At 42.9% G+C, this 20183-nt stretch overlaps 1 pseudogene; it reads right to left on the reverse strand.

The window, feature by feature from the left end:
• Positions 1–1119: 1119 nt before the first annotated feature.
• LOC127221929 (uncharacterized) lies at positions 1120–13521 on the reverse strand (annotated as a pseudogene).
• Positions 13522–20183: the final 6662 nt, after the last annotated feature.

Here is a 20183-nt window from a genome sequence, read left to right on the forward strand (position 1 = left end):
AAATCTTTAGGGTACCTACACATTCCCCAATAGTTTCTTGTATCAGGGATTAAGGGGGAGAAAGGGCACAAGGAAAGAATGTTATTTGGCAACAGTTGGGATGCTTTGTATTTTTTTTTATTTATTTATTTTTTTTTTACCCTAACTGAAGGAATCTAAATCAGCTATGTTTCCTTGTAAACTTTGGATTTCTTTCTGGGGTTTTTTTCATCTTAAAGCTATTATCAAAGCATCTGCCCTAACCTGAAGTTATGTGAAAGCTTTATTTCAGCTAAGGATGTACACCAAAACCTGTAACTGTGTCTTTCAGCTTTGAACCAGCCTTGCTCCGGAGACTTAATTATTACCTTACCTTGACGTTTTCTTTCCTAGCTCGTTGAGCAATGGCCTTTGCAGCTCCTTGGATATAACTAATATGCCTTGGCTGTGCAGTATTCCCTTTTGTTGGTTTTATTCAGCAAAACTCTGTATAAGCTAACATTATTATTATCGATTATGCAAAGTTAGGGGGGTCATCTTCATGACAATCCACAGATAAAAATACCCAGGAAGTTTCCATGAGATAAACACACTACATTAGGGCAGTAGGTGCCTCCCCACATCCATTCACTCCATGCCAGATAACAGAGAAAAACTGCAGTAGCAAACATGTAAAGGCACAGTGAAAGCAAAAGACATTCTGGGTTCTGGGTTCTCTGGGTCTTTCCTAACCTAGACTGACCCATCAGAGAGTTTCCTTCCTATGTGCTGACACCTTACTGCTCCTCTGACATGCCACTGTAAACCAGAAACCCTGAACAGAGCCATTTCTGTCAAATTAAATGAAAGGTTTTAGAAGACCACAGGCTGACAGAGGAGGCAGAATGTTTCTGTGGCAGACAACATGAAAAATTATGCAATTAACCATCTCTAGGCCTCTAGGTGCCCCTGATGTCAGATGTCCATAGGGTGATGCTGGAAAACAGACACAGAGTTAAAACACAGGGATCCATTGCTGTCCATTTGCAGCTCTCAGCAGCAGCACCATCTAATCTATGGGAACCCAGTTCACACACACATTCTGTGAAGCACTCTCACCGTCTCAGCAATGGCAACATATCTGGGATTGCTGAAGGATGATTACTCCCCAAAGGACAGGGTCCGAACCACAGTCAGCAGGAGCAGCTGCATGGTCACCAAGGCCTCTATGCTCCTGGCCTTGCTGCAGCATGCATATGCTGCATTGGGTGAAACCGCATCTGCACAAAGCCCAATCCAAGCTATAGGTTCATCACACTGCTTGGACCCCATAGCAACTTTAGAGACCACAGCCACCTGAAGAGCTTCACTCTGAACACCAGGCACCTGTGCTCTCTTACAGCACTTCTTACTCTACAGGGTCTTAGCCTTCTTAGCTGTAACCATCACCCATCTATCTACTCAATTATGTTCCAAGCTCTTGAGAAATAAGGTCTTTATCCCTGTGTTTCATCCTTAATTCCAGAGGATGGAAAGGCTCTACTACATAAAGCAGTCTCCAATCTGTGCCCACTAATGGGAAGTGTCTCCAATGTGGTTGATACTTCTGTCTCCAACAAGGATACTTGATTCTTCTGCTGTGTTGATCGTCTCAGAACCTTTTAATAGTATATATGAAACCCCTGTGCTCCATTGATACAATTCAGATTCAGATTCCTTTCACACCTTATGGCCTGATGTAAGACTCAAGGAATAATTCAAAGCCCACAGTTATGCAACTATATTAAAACACTAGAGCCCCTGATCTACCAAAAGCTTTCCCTACCTTGTCAGGTTGACACCTGGAAGCCCCTCAAGGAGACCCTAAGTGTGGTTCTCTTTGAATGGGGAAGCTAGAGTCCCACATGGAGGCCAGGGACCCACATGGCCCAGAGCCCACAACAGAGCTGCCTTGGGCACTTCCTCTTCTGTTCTCAGGTTATCTCCTCCATCCGGAACTCTACTTGTCCCACGCTACCGTCTCGCCAGCAAGAACGACGCGGCACACTCAGGATCCTTCTGCAGTAAAGCTTTAATGCATCTTGAGAGGGAGAGCATAAGCTTACAGAGCGGAGACGCCAAACATCCAAAACCCAACCCTTATATAGGTTTACAACCTTCGCCTGGGACATGTCACCTCCTGATTGGCTGCAGCCCATCGGCCCATATGACGCCACGGAAGAGGCAGAGGCCAAGGGAGGGAAAATCACCCTGCACCTGCGTATTGACTTGTTTACTCTCAACGCCAGCTGGATGCAGGCGCCATCTTGTAATGGAGAATGCAGGGACGGCTCCCTACATCTACTTTGTCCTTTCCCATCCTGATGAGCTAAGACCCATCTGATCTGAGTTCTAGAGAGAGGTTCTAGTCCTACAAAGCAACTTTTGGTTTTTTTTGTTTGTTTGTTTGTTTTTTGTTTTTTGTGTTTTGTTTTTTTGTTTTGTTTTGTTTTGTTTTGTTTTGCCTGTGCAGATCAAGTCTGGGCAACCTCAAGAATACATAAACAATGAACAATGTTATGAGAACTATGATAAGCCCTGGGCTGTGCTGAGGGGCTGCCATAAATAAGTCCTGTAAGTTGCTGCTGAGAAGGAAACCTAATGTTATAGGCATGTGAGGGTGGTATCAGGGCTCTTTAGGACCAGAGAGACTAGTGAGTGTCCTGGAATCTCAGCACCTAGGGTTTGTCCTGCTGATTGCACCATAGATACCTTTCACATTACTGTGTGGATCACTGATGCCAGCAATTATGGTAGTTGTATGTGTAGTGCTTCCCTTAGAAAAATCATAAGAGCCACATGCAGATGACTGACAGGTGAGGGCTGCCACCATGAATCTTATATGCAGTATGAAAGGCAGAGCATACACTCTACAGCTGCTTCCCATTATTTATCTACCTGTCCTTCCCTGTGTCCCAGTGGACTAAATTCTGCCAAGTTCTCAAGATAGGCTCATAGACACCTGTTAAGTTATAGTGATAAAATACACACCTTCAGGAACTGGAAGGACAGGGGTTTGCAGGCAAATATGGGAAGACAAGAGGTCAGACAGGAAATTGAGGTTTCCTCGTGATAAATGCTCTCAGGAGTCAACAGGTACTTGAAGTAAAGGATAAAGTAGATCTTAGGGAGATGGTAAGACAGAGGGAGACATGCCCTGACTTGTGTTGTTCCCATGACCTAAAGCATCTCTCTTCATGTTTCCCCTTTCTTTCTGGTGGCAGTTCCTGCTGTGATCCCTAGCTCCACAGCTCTAGTCATCATTAATTCTGCTCCTGTACCTCACTACCTTGAATTTTAACCTCAGCTTAACCACACCTTCTCTTTCCAGCTAATCCCTAGGTGATAGATTCTGGGCTTTACCCAGCATTTGCACATAAAGGGTTTTGACAGCACCATGCAGAATGTGAATAGGGTGGTTCTGAGTTGTGCCTTATTTATGTTTCTACTGGTCTGGTAAAATACCATGTACAAAAGCAACTTGAGAAGCAAATGGTTTATTTCAGTTCATAATTCATCATCCAGAGAAGTCAAGGCAGGAACTCAAGACAGGAACTTGTGAGTAGAAACGGATGCTAAGACCATATAGAAGTACTGCTTATTGGCTTGCTCATCATGGCTGGCTCAGCCTGCTTTCATATAGCAGCAAGGAACACCATCCCAGAAGTGGCATTACCATCAGTGAGCAATTAAAAACCACTAATTAAGAAAATAGATTTTTGCAGGCTTGTATGCAGGAAGAAATAAGACCCTATAGGTAGATGTTATGATTGTGTCTGTGGAAGGACCCAATGATGCCAAAACAAAATCTGTCAAGTGTCTTGGTCAAGGTCCCTGGTCCCCATCATGGTGGAGCCAGCCACATGGAAGGGATCCAAAAACAAGATCATTTCCTCCACTGATCTGCAACCCTCAGTTAGTGTCTCTAGCTCTCCTTACACTTATGTTTTTAAGTGTTCATTGTATTCACTACCCATGCTCAGTCTACTGTGTACTTCTGTCTCCTGATTACTTAATTATATATTATTACTAGTGTGGTACATGCCACAAGGAAGCCCCAAATGGAACAAGACTGACAGCAACTATAGAGATGAGGGCTTTATAGATTAAATGGAATTGAAATACATAATTAAAGGTAGTGAATGAAATGAGCCATGAATGAGGAAGTGAAAGAGGATTCCAGGTGGGAAGAACACTCAGTGGAGCCTGGAACAGACTGAAGGGCAGGGAAGACCGAGCAAATAGTAGGGCAGGGACAGGAAGTTGGCCAGAGCCCGGGTTAAAGAGAGGGTAGAGCAAACGATGGTGATTTTCGGGCCACTGTTGCATTTTTGCTTTTTCTGTAAGTAAAATGGAGAAATGGGAAGGTTGTTGTGGTGTAGACATAACTCATTGTCTTAGACAAAAAGAACGAGCAAATAAAAAAGATGCAGCTAATGAAAGGTAACAAGAGATGGAGAATATTCAAAGGCCTGGGACATCTACCTTATGGGTGCCTTTATCCAGCTTCCATTTCAGTTTTCAGGCACTTCCTCCCCCTCCCTCCATATCTTGTATTTCCCCTTGTTAGGGGTACTCTCTTTTGGTTAAGCCCCCAAAGGTGCTACTTTCTCCCCCTCAGATATTCCATAGCTCTGACATCTCTATGGCCAAACACACTGCTACCCCGGTGTGGTCTATGGTCTATAGCACTGCCCTGCATGCACTACAGACTTCCCCTTGGACTTCTGTGTTCTTTCACCCTCCCAGCCAGGTTGCCCACCTGGGTTCTCAGCTATGGTTGGTAGCACCTAGAAGTAGGTGAAGCAAACTGGAGTCATGTGAAGGGCTGTTCAGTTTTACAGTCTCCTGCAGGAGAAGCCTCTGGTGTCTCATGTTGGTCAAAGAGCATTCTTTTTTTATTATTATTATTATTGTTTTTAATACCTCCCAAAAAATACTTTTGATCCTGTTATGTGTATGTAAATTATACAGCATTAGCCAAAAGTTTCTGCTTCCAGAAATGTTCTGTTCTTGAGGTGTGAATGGCGGAGTCAATGAAATAGAATTGTGTAAACACGGCTTGTGGACATTGCTTTAAGTAGACAGATGAAGGAGACCAATCATCCTGCTTGAGAAGTTTTGAGTCCAACTCCAACCACAGCCATGGTTTGCTGTCACACTCTGGGGACAGATACACAGCTCTGATTGTACCAGAATAAGAGACACTGTGCTCTGGAGCCCCATAGCTTAGTCAACATACATGAAGCCTAAGAAAACAGCTACATACCCAGGGTCCCTTGCACCCAGTTCATGTCTACCTTGTGCCATAGAAAAGTCACCCTGCGGCCCAGCCTTCTAACCTGCTTTATACATTGGGGTTACACCCTACAGGAAGCCTATGAATCCCTGAGGTCACTGTGGGGGTGGTTACAAAGTGAATTCCTCCTTATAGCTCACCCTTATCCAGGTGAGTTTGCAGAGCAGAGATCTCAGCTCTTAACCTGTCTGCTGGCAAACAAGGGAAATTCTCTTTGCTGTACATGAATCCTGAATCTACATCTAGGCTGGATGAAACCCTTCTGGGGACAAAGCCTGCTTCCATCTACCAAGGGCTGTTTTGAACAGGGTGTACCCTGCCAGTGCCTCCATCCCATTGTCTATGTTCTCAACGCAGCAAAGCCAGCCTATCTTCAAGTGTGCTCCAATGTGCAGGGATATTCAGGGTACCAAAGTCCACATCTATGTTCCCAATGCTCAACACCATACCCAAATATTCTCACCCCAGATGTAGGATGCAAAGGGCATTTGACTCTTTGTAGCACAGATCCCAATTGGATGAGCCTCTGAGAGGTTCACAGCCCCTTGGTAGTTCTGTTATGATAAGAATCCAAGGAATAGACTAAGCACCTGCTTCCTACATAGTAGAGAAGAGTGCAGAGTTCGTGGATGGGCCTGTTGTGGTACACTATTCCCCAAGTTTAACACCGACCACCATTGTGAGCGGCAACTGTGGTTCTCAAGAAACCATCAAGATCAAATATGACCAAGGATCCTCACAAAAAAAGGTAGTGGCATCATCAGTACCTCACCTGAGTTTCCATTCATTCCCTCCTGCTGTGTGTAATTTGTCCCCAGCCTACACAAAGGCTACACATGGTCTCTTCATATCAAGAGGTGCTTTAGAATATATAAAGTATTACATGTTAACTGAAGGAGAAACTATCATTATACCTTTTGTAAGGATGGAAAATTACAGGCTAACTCTCCAATGACCCCAGGAAGCTAGAAGTTTAAACCTTAAATTCCAGACCCTGCCCTCAGCCAGCAACTAGGCAAAAGGTCACATTCTTTACTGTTTATGACAGGGCCTGTGAGTACAGGAAATGAGCTTTGTCACCCCACCCAGGAGCCGGTGCACGGGGGCTATAGAAAACTGATTGGTCTATAGAGTGCGGGCTTGGATGGTTTAAATTAATTTGTCCACACCACACGGGCTCTGGATGCTATGAGATGATTGGTTTAAGATGCACGGACTTTGTTGTAATCCTATAAAAGCTTTCTCAATTCTGCTCTCGTGGTCCTTAGTCCTCTGCCCCTGCATGGTGCATGACTGTGGACCCCAGTACACTTGGAATATAAAAGACCTCATGCTTTTACATCAAGACCGCTTCTCATGAGTGATTTGGGGGGGGGGTGCCTTTCCTGAGTAGGGGAGTGAGGGTCCATGCTCTGAGGGTCTTTCACTTTGAAGAACTTTCTAGCAAGCTATGGTGAGACATTTTAGTGATGCAGCTGGTTTGGGGTTACCCACATGCCTATAAGTAACACTTTACCCACTCCCTGTAGCAAGCAGAGTATTCATAGGATTACCTAGTTTGACTTTGATGGAATTCTACACTGTTCTGTCACTGAGGCTGTAGGGACTGGCATCACTCAGGACACCCAAGACCAAGTTCTTAGCACAAAGGAGACTTATTTGCCCCAAAGGGGAAAAGAGCAGGGAATAAGAGACAAGGACAGGAGATAGAGAACAAGGGAGAAGGGAACGAAAACAAGGAAGAATATTAAGAGGAGTTTGTCCCTGGGGTGGTTGAGGCAGGGGATAAAAGGACTGCCTCTGGATAGAGAAAGCCAGACATGACCCATAGCTGAATGGCAGTTTATAAAATAAAGGGAGAAACCCTATGTTAGGATGAAGTATTTAATTTTAATTTGACATGTTCATTAGGTAAGCCAAAGCATGCTTTGGATTGCTAGATATCAATGTTTTGACAAATGGACCTTGGCAGTCAGCCTCGGGAAAAGTAAGTGGAAAAATAGGGATAGAACATGGTGGATAGTTTTAGGAATAAGATCTAACCGTTTTTAGCACAATAGAGAGGACTAGAGAGAAGGGTAAGACCTATCAAAGACCTGCTTGCCATGTTCCAGCTAGGTAGAGTCCCTTCAGGTGCCCTATCTTCGGTGAGTAGAAAAGTTTACTGGATATTATTATAAGCTAGATAGGAAATGCTCACACAAGATACATCAGAGGTTCAAGGACATCTTGTCTCATCTGATTCCAGATACTCTAGGACAGAGTTCTGGAGGAGACAACACAACTGGAGGAGAAAATTTGTCATGTCTGTAGCTCTCAGATTCTCTAAAAGCAAGTTCCATTTCAAAGGCTATCCCATGGAAATGTTCATCTTGGGGTGGAGTTGAGTCCTCTGAGTTCCTCTCCCCACTTCCCTCCTCCAGGAAACACATGGTCTGTGATTGACAATCACTGTGTGGCACTGCACAAGGGACAGGGGGCAGATGCACTGACTTCTCTCAGAACAAATATCAGCTAATATTGGTCTATCTGTCAGGAAGCTAATCTACAGACCGACTCCAGGCTCACTTGAGTCATTTCATAAAAAGCCTCCTGATGCCGTGGAAAGATGGTCCATTGTGGGAAGCTGTCTTTGTGGGGCTGCAGTTGGAGCCAGCTGACCAGCCCATAGTTCATACCTGAGAGGGGGAGTGTGGATGAAAGAAAAGCTAGCTAAAGGGGTTAAGAATCCAAGACAAAGACACAGGATAGCTGTCAGGATGACCATTCAATCCATACTAATGCCATTAGTTTAATCTTTCACCATCTTATGTATTCAACCAACAGTGGGGACAAAATGGTAGAAGACTTCTATTATCTTGTATAAGGGGCAAAGAGACTTACTCCCCTTAATCCTCCAGGTATTTGGTAGCCACACCAGCCATCCAGCCTTCAAGTCAAGAATAAACACACCTGGCCCCAAGTCTATTGTTACTTAGATAAGAGACATCCACTACCAAGGCCAAAACATCCTATAGCCAACATGCTATAGACTTAAAGACATAAGGACATTTTTAAACTCTCGGATCTTTAGTCAAAATGAAATGGACTCCTTTTCATGGATCCTGACAGTCCATGAAGGATATGATTGCATTTTGTATGTAAATAGCATAAGAAGATCAAATTATTATATCAGAAGAGACTGGACATAGATTTATGGATCTTTAGGGAAGATGTGGAGTGAATTTTTGTTCTCTGTCTCCTTGGTTTTGGCCTCTGGTTTGGGATTTTAATGATCTGACCTCTGGGCCTCTTTGTCCCTGCAGGAGGTGACTACAAGTAAGCTAACATGCAGATAGTAAATGTCTCAGTAGCAAGCTCCACCTTCCACACACTGAGAAACCAGATGCACAGAGACTATAGCACCCCTCCACTGTGGCCTCATATCAGGACAAGCATCCATTACCAGAGGCAGAACCTCAGGACAGTGCTGACAACTTGGGTGCTTGCAGTGACTCATATTAGCCAACATACATCTGCATCCCTGTAACCCTACTCAACCTCTTCTACTCTCACTGGTTAAAATCCAGGCTCCTGCCCTTGCCATCTATGCAACTGTCCACTGTTTAATTAAGTGTCCACTGTCACATGTATGAAGACATGTGAATATGAAGTCTTTTCTTCCTGACAAGCAAGGTCGGGTCTATGCATCAGATTATACCTGATTACCAGAGTGTTGAGGCCCAAAGAATCAGTCTTGACACATAGAGCCAGGAGCTATCTGGAACCTTTATTGAAAACAGAAGTCTGAAGAGGTATGGGTGTGAGGCCTTGTCCTCTCTTGACACCTGTTGCTGAGGGAGGAAGGTCCCAGCACCAGGTTAGTGTGTAGTCTCTGCAGGATTCCTCTGTGCACTAGGATTCTTTGCCCAGTTCGCAGGAATCTATGTGCAAACACAGAAAGATGGGGATTGGAGCATGTTGACATAGACACTGTCATACAGGGAATTTCTGAATAGAAGGGAAGGAGAATCAGCAAAAGCTTTCTTATTACCATCGTAAGGGGGGTTGATGATGCTTGTTTTGTTCAGTGATAGTTGGCTCACAAGGGTTTCAAAATCAGCATTGTTGGAATTGCAGTATGATTTTGGCGACCTGCAGGCCAGGTGAGGATGGTGAGAAGTGCTGGTAAAGACACTCACTATAGACAGATCACACACAAGTGTGTGTGTGTGATCTTCTGTGGGAGATCTTCTGTGACACAGGCAGATTCAAGCAACAGACAGGATGTTTTCACACCAAACTCTCTGAGGAGGCCAGCCACATGGGAACAATGAGGAGGAAATAAGTTCACATCTTATTTGAGACAAGTACCACCTGAGGACATAGTTCTTCTGAGATACTGGAGCATGCCGTGGGCACCTCTTCAATGTCTTCTTATGAAGGTTTCCAGCCAGCCAGCCATGGAGGTCAGAGGACAGATGCAGAATTACCCCCACATGCACATCCCGAACTCAAAACACCCAGAACCACTTTCCTCCAGTCTTCCTAGAAGCGAATATTGATTTTGACACCTTGGGTAGCATGAGGTGGAAGGGAGGGAATCCATCAGTGACTGACTACCTCTCTTACTTTTTCTGTTCCCAGGTTCTATTAGTAGGACACCACCATAAATAAGGCCCTCAGTGTCTATCATCTACCTCCAAAATACATATTGAAGAAGAGCCAGCTGTGAACTTGGCTCCTCCTTTGTCCAGTGTGATATTTTACAATGGCAAGGTAGGTGGGATGTTCATAGCACCAACAGGGTCTGGTCAGCAGCACAGCTCCTGGAGTCCTTGGTTACAGTGTAAAAGTGGGGCCAGTAGGCATCAGTGCTTGTTTCTGTTGTGGTTTCCATGTCTAGGCTGAGATACCTCCCAAGGCCCTGTTAGGATCTCCTGGGTATAAAGCCTTGAGATGTTGAGGGCAGAAGAATGAATGGAGAATGTACAAGAACACTGGAGAAGAACAGGATAGATAGCCCAATGGGAGCACTTGAGAGGAAGGATCCTGAAAACATAACATCCAGAGAGTCTGGCAGTGTTTTGAAATGTGGTGAAATCTTCAAAGATCAGGAAGATGACAAGGTCTCAGGGTTTGTTGATGGTGGTAGGTACAGTTCACAGGTCCAGCTGGCACTGGATACTTTGGAGCAATGTACACTCCTGGGTAAAGCCGTGTCTATAGTGTCTTCTGTGTCTCATCTGTGAGAACAGAGACAGCCTGGGACATTGGAGCAGGAGAGCTGGCAAACCAGGACATGACTGATCTGTCTCTCAGATAAATCTATACATGTTTAGTTTCTAGCTCCTCTTGATTGGTGTGTGTGTGTGTGTGTGTGTGTGTGTGTGTGTGTGTTTGTTTGTGTGTACCAGGACATGCTCTTGCACTCTTCTTCAGGGAACAATGATAGGTCTCTCCACATCACTGTCTTGAGAGAGTTTCTAAATGAATGTGAAACCCCTGGTTTTGGCTCTGCTGTCTGGGGTCAAGGAATATGTTTGGGTAACAGGCATTCTCAGCCATGACCGCCATTTCATGATGGTGCCGGCACTTTTACAGAACCTACTTCTAGCCACAAAGTCAACACCCCACCCTTTCTAATCCTTTCTATAAGCTGTAAACTTTCCGGATGAAAGACAGAGAAGTTACAAGTTTTGTTTTCTCTGGCAGTGAACAAAGCTAAAAACTGAGTCTCTCTTATCTGTCCCTTCCTTTCATTTTAAATCGATGGTGAGTTATGAACTTCAGGACCTCAGACTATCCAGCCAAAGAGGAGCATCTTATGAACAACAGGGTGTTAAGCAAGGTTCTAGCCACATGCCACTGGATACTGGAACAGCAGTCCTGCTACCCTAATGAAATCACAGGTCAACGGGTGACAAGCAATGTATCTACATCCCCGCTCAGAGTGGGACAGCACAAAGGGCTGACTGAGAGGGAAAGATATGAGCATGGGTGAATGGGACTTGGATGTGGATCTTAGATATCACAAATTCTCCTAGAAGGTTGAGAATGAGAGGAATAACAAATCCCAATGCCAAAGTGCCAGAAATCACAACAATGACCCCCAGGCCAGATTTAGAACTAGCAAAGAAGGAAATAGAAAGCAACTCTGTGCCCAGTGATCTAGGAAGTCACCCCAACACCCACAAATTCAAGCAGGGAAGTACGCACCCATGAGCATTGCCACCTTTTGATGTACATTGTTAGTTTTTTCCACTTAAATAGGCGAAACCAAAATTCTCCCCTTCAAGGAAAATTATCCGAACATAATGCCACATCCCTGCAGACAGAAAACAAGCTGTGTGGCTATCAAGATTTCCCAAAAGGAGTCTGTGAAATGGAACAATGTAAATATAAGCACTTACAGAGGGTGAAGAAGCAAGGAAAGTCTTTTACTTCATTCATGGCCATCTTGAACTCAACACATCCAATAGGACTCCTAGACACACAGAGCAGAAGTGTGGTTCTCTCCTTCACACCTGCCCATTGGTTTTCTGCTCCCAATGCTCAGTGCCCAACAGTGAGGAGAGCTCATTCCTTCCCCCTCATTACATACAGCAACCAGCCACTGCCCCAGGCTTCCCATTCTCTGATCCATCCTATATGATCCATGTCATATGAGTATAGACAACACAGCTACAGATAATGGCAGAGCCAATGGCCAGTCCCTACTTTGAGTTCAGGTCAGTGTTACAAGCAACCTACCCCAGACCATTTTCCATTAGGAGACCAGGCTATGCCTCTGGTCTGCAAATGTTTCTCTTAGGGCCTCTCCCAGATGACACAATCACTAATATGCCCATGATCCCTCAGGCTCTTCATTGACCTGAGAATTCACTGAAACCCTGAGTATCCAGACTACTTCCCTCCACAAAAATGAGTGGTGTCCATACTGATTTCTCCAAAAACTAGTAGTTCTGTGCTTAGAAGTTCCTGTCATCCACAGTGTGCAACAGTACAGAGTGCATTAGTAGGACCCTGGGTCTCCTGTGCTAAGCTCAGTGTTCCTGGGAGCATCTTTCCTGCAGTTACAGAAGTCACCTGACACATTGCCCAAACAGGAAAAGAGGATTCCATGTTTGTATCCACTATCCAGCTGATGTTGAGAGGCATTCTGAGGGCCACTCCCGAGATGTTCATCCTGAGCTCTAAGTAACCAATTCTGTTTTTAGACAACATGAAGGGTTGTCTGGGAACCCTCAACTTTTCTTCTGGGAATGGAAGGTTTCCTGCCCAGTGGATTATGTACCAGTTTCCTAAAAGCTAGATGGGAGAAGTCACCACAGAGGAGGACATGAGGGAGAGGGAGAGCCAAGGAAAGGCATTTCAAGCTGTAGCTGAAGTGGGAGCAGATGCAGGAGGGGTTTGGGAAGCATCTCAGAGCAGACTGGAGGGTCAGGGCAAACTTGGTAATGATCATCCCCCCTGCATCATTGGCTGGATGTTTCAGGCAGAGTAAGACAGGGATCTCCTGGGGAATGCAGTTCCTGGGAAAGAACACAGCCATGGCCCTGCACAAAATGCTCAGAAAGAATAGAAAAAGAATCACCTGCAATATTCAGTTGGAGGTGTAGTGGGCAGAGATCAGAAGTGATTGGTTGTTGATGGATAGTACCACCACAAACCCACTGAGTATTGGGTCACTGATGACCACACACATACACTCTACTTGTGCCTTGCTCCTGGGGCCAGTCCCTGCCACATTACACTGTCAGAGACTATTCTCTAAGGCTTGGAATTATCCATGTTCTAGCAAAAACTTGATCCTAGTTAGTGCAGTCCCTGGACCACAGAAATTCTGAAGTGTCATTTATGTGGGGTTAATAGAAAGTCCTTGGGAGTACAGGGCTGATAGAGGGAGGCAGTGGGAATCTGTGTGACAGAATGGCCAGACAGATACTTCTATAACCCATGCCTCTGCCTATGGGTACCACTCACCTGGTAGAAGACATGAGAACTCCATGTTGGAGGGAAGACCCTAGCACATAACAAGAGGTAATCCACAAAAGTCCATCAACAAAACCAGACTCTCACCCAGTCCAGCATCATGATCCTGAAAACATAGTTCCAACTTCCAGACCTCCCAGAGATCTCACCTTGTCTGTTGTAGCACACTCAAAATGACTAAAGTAGCCAGCCTGCACCACAGCGAGCAGGGTGAGGCCTATGGTCAGTAGGAACAGCTGCATTGCTGCCATGGCGCCTCTGTCTACCTGAACTCCAAGAAGCACATTCATCCTATACCAGGTGGCAGACGCTCCCATCTTAACTGCACAAAGGCTCCATCCATGCTGTGTGCTGATTGCACTGTTTTCATTGGGCCAGTTTTGTGTTACAGAAGTGAGGATAGTGAGAGATGAGGACTGCTGGAGACTTGAGCCAGTGCCCTGACTCCCAAACTCTCTCAGAATCTGGAAAGAGGGAGTAGCTCTGAGAGCAGGTGACGATCTCTGTAGGAGACAGCTGGCTGTGCCTTCTCTCATCCTGAGGAAGCCTGTCAGGGTGAGAATGTGATCAGATTCTGAAGTCCTGCCTGAGAATTCAGAGACAGAAAGATAACCAGGGTCCCTGTGTTGCCACCCTCCCGTGGACAGGTCCTATTCCCATCAGAATGGAAGCTTCCATACCTCCCCATTCCTCCAAGAACTCCAAGATCCAAAAACAACCACCATTCCCTCTACACATAGAAATGCTAGACACACAACTACATTCTGCAACCACAGCCCCCTGAGAACTGAACTGTGTCTTCTCCCTCCTGTGAGTGGGGTACCAAATGAGGATGGATTAAGGAAGTCCACAAATGCCTGAATAAAGAATATCAAATATTTATTGGGGGAACACTCACACAATGAAGGTATAGAGCCACCATGATTGCTGCCCTGGAGGTGCAGGATGCTGTGATCAGATCTCAACCACCACCCAAGAGAATAGCAAGAGAGACCCTTCCTCTTCCTTATAAGTGATCAAGTCTGCACACACAAGCCATGCCCTAAGATCAGTACCTCAAATCAATTCCCACTCCACTCCTGCATCCTGTCTTCCCCACTGCATTAGATTTGTGAGTACCCTGCAGACCTCTCTTGCTCTCCACAACCTCACTGCTGGTACCCAGGTATCCAACAGTTGACCCCAACAATGTTCCCAAATTCAATTCAGTTTTTCTTAGATCACTTGCCTTTCCTCTCTTCATACTCCAAGAGCAAATGGTGGTCAGGCCATGTACTAAAACCCCTCACACACCTCCAATCTTCATTTCTCCCTTCTCTTTCACATTACAGAGAAAAAATATTGTCCTGCTTTGTGGAAATGTATGTCAGTGTGTCTGTGTGTTATACCTATTCTTGACTGTTGTCTTGAATATACCTGGAATGAATTACAATCCAGAAATGTAGGGTACACTTGTGATCCAGATCTTGAGTCTTAAAGACACAGGCTTTAATATGGATTTTGAAGCAGGAGTACATATGCCTTTAATCCAGATCTTGAGGTAGGAAGGCATAACTTTAATCTGGGCCTCTCCTTCTGGTAGAATCATGTATAAAGACAAGGGAAGAAGGAAGGATTCTTTTGCTTGCTTGCCTTTGCCTTGTCAGTGCATTCATTCCATCACTGTCATTGGAGCCCAGTCTCACGAGACCAAAAAAAAAATTACTAGTTCATGTACTTTCTATTCACAGGTAGCCATCACTGATTGGAGTGCAGCCGGTAAGTTATCACAATAAATTCCTCTGTGTGTGTCGGGGGGGGGGGGGAGAGAAAGAGAGAGAGAGAGATAGAGAGAGAAATACATCCTGTAAGTTTTGTGACTCTAGAGAACCCTAACAAATACAATGTTCATGTTTGCATTTGTATGTCTTTGGGAAGCTGTATGTAAGCATGCACAAGTCAATTTCTATCTGTGTGAACAACTAAATGTGAATCTCTCCAGATCAGTGTCTGTGTCAATGCGTGTGCACAATGTGCCTAGATGTGTCTGTCTCTATGTGTCAATAGATCTGTGTGTATGTGTGTGTGTGTTCATATCTGCACCTACATCATGTTTGTGTGTGCTTGTGTGTAATTCTGTATTACTGTGAATTTCATGGTATATCTATGTACATATAATTGTGTGTGTACCTCTGTTTCTGTATATGCATATGTGTTTGGTTTTATTTGTGTGAGAGGGTCTGTGTACAAATCTATGTTTATCTGTGCATAAATTTATATGTTTATGTCCCTGTGAATGTTGCCTGGGGTTTTCCCAGAATTTATTTTATCTTATCTGAACACCTCAGCACTAAACGGAGGCGCTTTTCTGGGGAACAAGTGAAATGAAGTCTCAGAAGATATGGTATTTTGACAGACTCCACATCTGTGTCTTAAACAATACTTGATCCCTCATGCAAACACCCACGAGCCTATGTGAGGAGCATGGAAGGATGGGAGAGAAAGGGAACATGGGGACTAATATGTAAAATAATATTGTTTCTAAAAAACGGAAAAACATGTGAAAATAAAATAAAAAAATTTAAAACAAACAAATTAATCTCAAACTTGTATCAATATACAATATTCATAAACAATATACAGAAGTCAAATTCAATGTAAAATGTTTAACACTAGTAGCTGCTTTATTAAAGTAGATTCAATAATCTACCTTTTCATCTCAATATATCTATACTTTTTTATGAAACATATATTTTTATTTATTATTTTTTTTCTTATTTTACATATTGATCCCAGTTCCCTCTCCCTCCCATCCTCCCATGCCCCCACCTCCCATCCCATTCCTCACTCCACAGGGAGAGTGATGGCTTCCAGGAGGGATCATCAAAATCTGTCAAGTCATTTGGAGTAGGCTTTAAGCCCTCCCTTATGCCTCTAGGTTAGGGGAGTATCCCTCCATGGGGAATGTGCTCCCAAAGTCCTTTTGTGCAACAGGGATACATCCTGGTTCCACTGTCAGAGGTCCCTTATTGTCCATGTTCAGGGAGTCTGAGTTGGTACAATGCTGGTTTCCCAGCTATCAGTAAGGGGGTCAATGAGCTCCCACTTGTTCAGGTCAGCTCTCTCTGTGGGTTTCTGTAGCCTCATCTTGACCCCATTTCTTTTCACTCTTATCACTTCTCCCTCTCTGCAACTGGATTCGAGGTTTAGCTGTGGATGTCTGCTTCTGTCTCTAACAGCAACTACATAAAGGTTCTAGGATGGCATATAAATTAGTTATTAATCTCATCTCTAGACTCAGTTTTCCCTTCAAACCTACAATGGCTCCCTCTATTACGGTATCTCTTTTTTTGCTCTCGTCTATTCATCCCCCAACTCAATCTTCCTGGTCCCACATGTTCTCCTCTCCTTCCCTTCTTTCTCCTAACTCCCTCTCCACTCACTGCCCTGTCCCTGCTCCCAATATGCTCAGGAGATCTTGTCCCTTTCCCCTTCTGTGAGGGACCTTGTATGAATCTCTTAGGCTCCTCCTTTTTCCCTAGTTTCTCTGATGGTGTGAATTGTAGGCTGGTGATTCTTTACTTTATGTCTAAAATCCATGTATGACTGAGTACATAGCATGTTCCTGTTTTTATGACTGGGTTACCTAACTCAGGATGCTAAGGATGGTATCTTCAAGCAAAATTCCATTTTTTTTTTTTTTTGGCTGAGTAGTGTTCCATTGTGTAAATGTACCACATCTTCTTTATCCATTCTTCAGTTGAAGGGCATCTAGGTTGCTTCCAGGTTTTTGCTATTACAAATAATGCTGCTATGAACATAGTTGAACAGATACCTTTGTTGCATAGATGTGGATCATTTCTGTATATGCCTAAGAGTGGGATTGCTGGGTCCTGTGGTAGACTGATTCTGATTGTCCTGAGGAACCACCATACTGATCTCCAAAATGGCTGTACAAGTTTGCACTCCCACATAATACTCAAAATATAAAACATATAGAATAAAGAAAAATATTAAGAGCTGAAAAGGAAAAATGGCCAAGTAACATATAAAGGCAGAACTATCAGACTTACACCTGCCTTCTCATAGAAACTCTGAAAGTCAGAATGTCCTGAATAGATGTCCTACAAACACTAAGAGTCCACAGATACCAGCCCAGACTTCTATACCCAGCAAAGTTTTCAATCACTTTAGATGGAAAAAAATATTCTTTGACAAAACTAGATTTAAACAATGCATATTCACAAATCCAGCCCTACAGAAAGAATTGGAAGGAAAACTTCAACCCAAGGAAGCAAGCTACACTAACAAAATCATAGGCGATAGATAATTCCACATCACCAAAAGCTAAAAATAAGGAAGGGGGTACACACACAATAACACCAACAAGAAAATAACCAACACTAATAAGAATCAACAACCAATAGTAATATCCCTTAATATCAATGGTCTTAATTCACCTATAAAAATACAGGCAAACAGAACGGGTACTAAGACAGAATCCATCCTTCTGCTGCATACAAAAAGCAACTCACATTCAAAGACAAACATTACCTCAGTGTTAAAGTACTTGGAAAAGATTTTCAAATCAAATGTGTCTAGGAAACAAAATGGTAATGGTGTAGTCATTCTAATAGCTAACAAACTAGACTTCAAATTAAAATTAATCAAAAGAGATGAAGAAGGTTATTTCATATTTGTAACAGGAAAAATCTATCAAGATGAAGGCTCAGTCTGCATTCATAAAAGAAGCATTACTAAAATTGAAATCACACATAAAAGCCACACACTTACAGTGGGAGACTTCAACACCCCACTCTCAATACAGGACAGGACCACCAGATAGAAACTTAACAAAGAAATAACAGAAGTTATTACCTAAATGAGTTTAAGAGATCTCTCTAGAAAATGCCATTCAAACACAAAAGAATATGGAACCTTCTCTAAAATCAACCACTTACTTGGCAACAAAGAAAGCCTCAACAGGAACAAAAAAAAAAAACAAAAAAAAAAAAATGGAATAACGCCTATATCTTATTGGATCATCATGATTTAAAGTTAGAATTTAACAACAACACAAATTGCAGAAACCCTACAAACTCATGGAGATTTAACAATGTTTAATTGCATCAAAAACAAAATTTGAAAAATTAAAAACATCCTACAATTCAATGACAATGAAGACACAACATATCCAAACCTATGGGACACTTTGAAAGCAGTGTTAAGAGAACAGTTCATAGCACTAAGTGTCTGCATACAGAAACTAGAGAGTAGTCACACCAGAGAACTAAGAGCATACCTGAAACTCTAGAACAAAAAAAAAGAAGTAAACTCACCAAGGAGGAGTAGATGCCAGGAAATAATCAAAACCAAACGAAGGTTAAAATCAATAAAGTAGAAACAAAGAAAACAATACAAAGAATCAGTGAAACAAAGACTTGGTTCTTTGAAAAAATCAACAAGATAGACAAACCTTTATCCAAACTAACAAAAAGGCAGACAGAAAATATGCAAATTAACAAAATCAGAAATTATAATGGGGACATAACAACAGACACTGAGGAAATCCAGAGAATCATCAGATCATACTTTGGAAACACATACTCATAATATATATATATATATATATATATATATATACACACACATACATATATATGTAACACGACTCGACAGAATTGGAAAATTTAAAGGAAATGGACAATTTTCTGGATATGTATCACCAAATTTAAATCAAGAACAGATAAACAATTTATTTTTATTTATTATTTTTTTATTTAGAAGCAATCTTATTTTATATCACAATGCCCACCCCTCCCTCCGTTCCTATCCCTCCTTTCCTCCCATACCCCCCACTGAAATAGTATCCCTCCATAAGGAAAAGGCTCCCTATTTGTGCACTAGGGATAAATACTGGTTCCACTGTCAGAGGTCCAATAGACTGTCCAGGCCTCCTAACTGGCACCCACATTCAGAGGGCTAGGTTCAGTCCGATTCCGGTTTCCCAGATTTATGACTGGGGTCCCTGACTTCTCATTAGTTCAAGTCAGCAGTTTTTTGTGTGTCTTAAAGACACAAAGTTCTTATTCTATAGGTCTTTTACTTGTTTGGTAAGTGTTACTCCAAGATACTTTATGTTGTTTGTGGCTATTGTAAAGGGCGATGTTTCTCTGATTTCTTTCTCAGCCCCTTTGAGGTCTGAATAAAGTAGGACTACTGATTTTTTTTTTTTTTTTTTTTTAGTTTATCTTGTATCCTGTTGGTTTGCTGAAGATGTTTATCAGCTGTAGGAGTTCTCTGGTAGAGGTTTTTGGGTCGCTTATGTAAACTATCATATCCTCTGCAAATAGAGAAAGTTTGACTTCTTCCTTTCCAATTTGGATCCCCTTGATCCTCCTTTAGTTGTCTGATTGCTTTAGCTAGAACTTCAAGTACAATATTTAAGAGATATGGAGAGAGTGGACAGCCTTGTTTTGTTCCTCATTGTAGAGGAGTCACATTGTGTTTCTCTCCATTCAGTTTGATGTTGGCTGTTGGTTTACTGTATATTGCTTTATTATGCTATGTTTAGGTATGTTTCTGTTATCCCTGATCTCTCTAAGACCTTCATCATGAAGGCTTGTCAAAGGCTTTCTCAACATACAGTGAGATGATCATGTAGTTTTTCTTTTTCAGTTTGTTTACATGGTGGATTACACTTATGGATTTTCATATGTTGAACCATCCCTGCATCCCTGGGATGAAGCCTACTTGGTCATGGTGGATGATTTCTCTGATATGTTCTTGGATCTGATTTGCCAGTATTTTATTAAGTATTTTTTTCATCAATGTTCATGAGGGATATTGGTCTATAGTTCTCTTTCATAGTTCTTTTCCTATAGTTCTCTTTCTGTAGTTCACTTTGTGTGATTGGGTACCAAGGTAATTATAG

This window comes from Phodopus roborovskii, unplaced genomic scaffold, assembly GCF_943737965.1.
Source record: "Phodopus roborovskii unplaced genomic scaffold, PHOROB, whole genome shotgun sequence".
Taxonomy (NCBI): domain Eukaryota; kingdom Metazoa; phylum Chordata; class Mammalia; order Rodentia; family Cricetidae; genus Phodopus; species Phodopus roborovskii.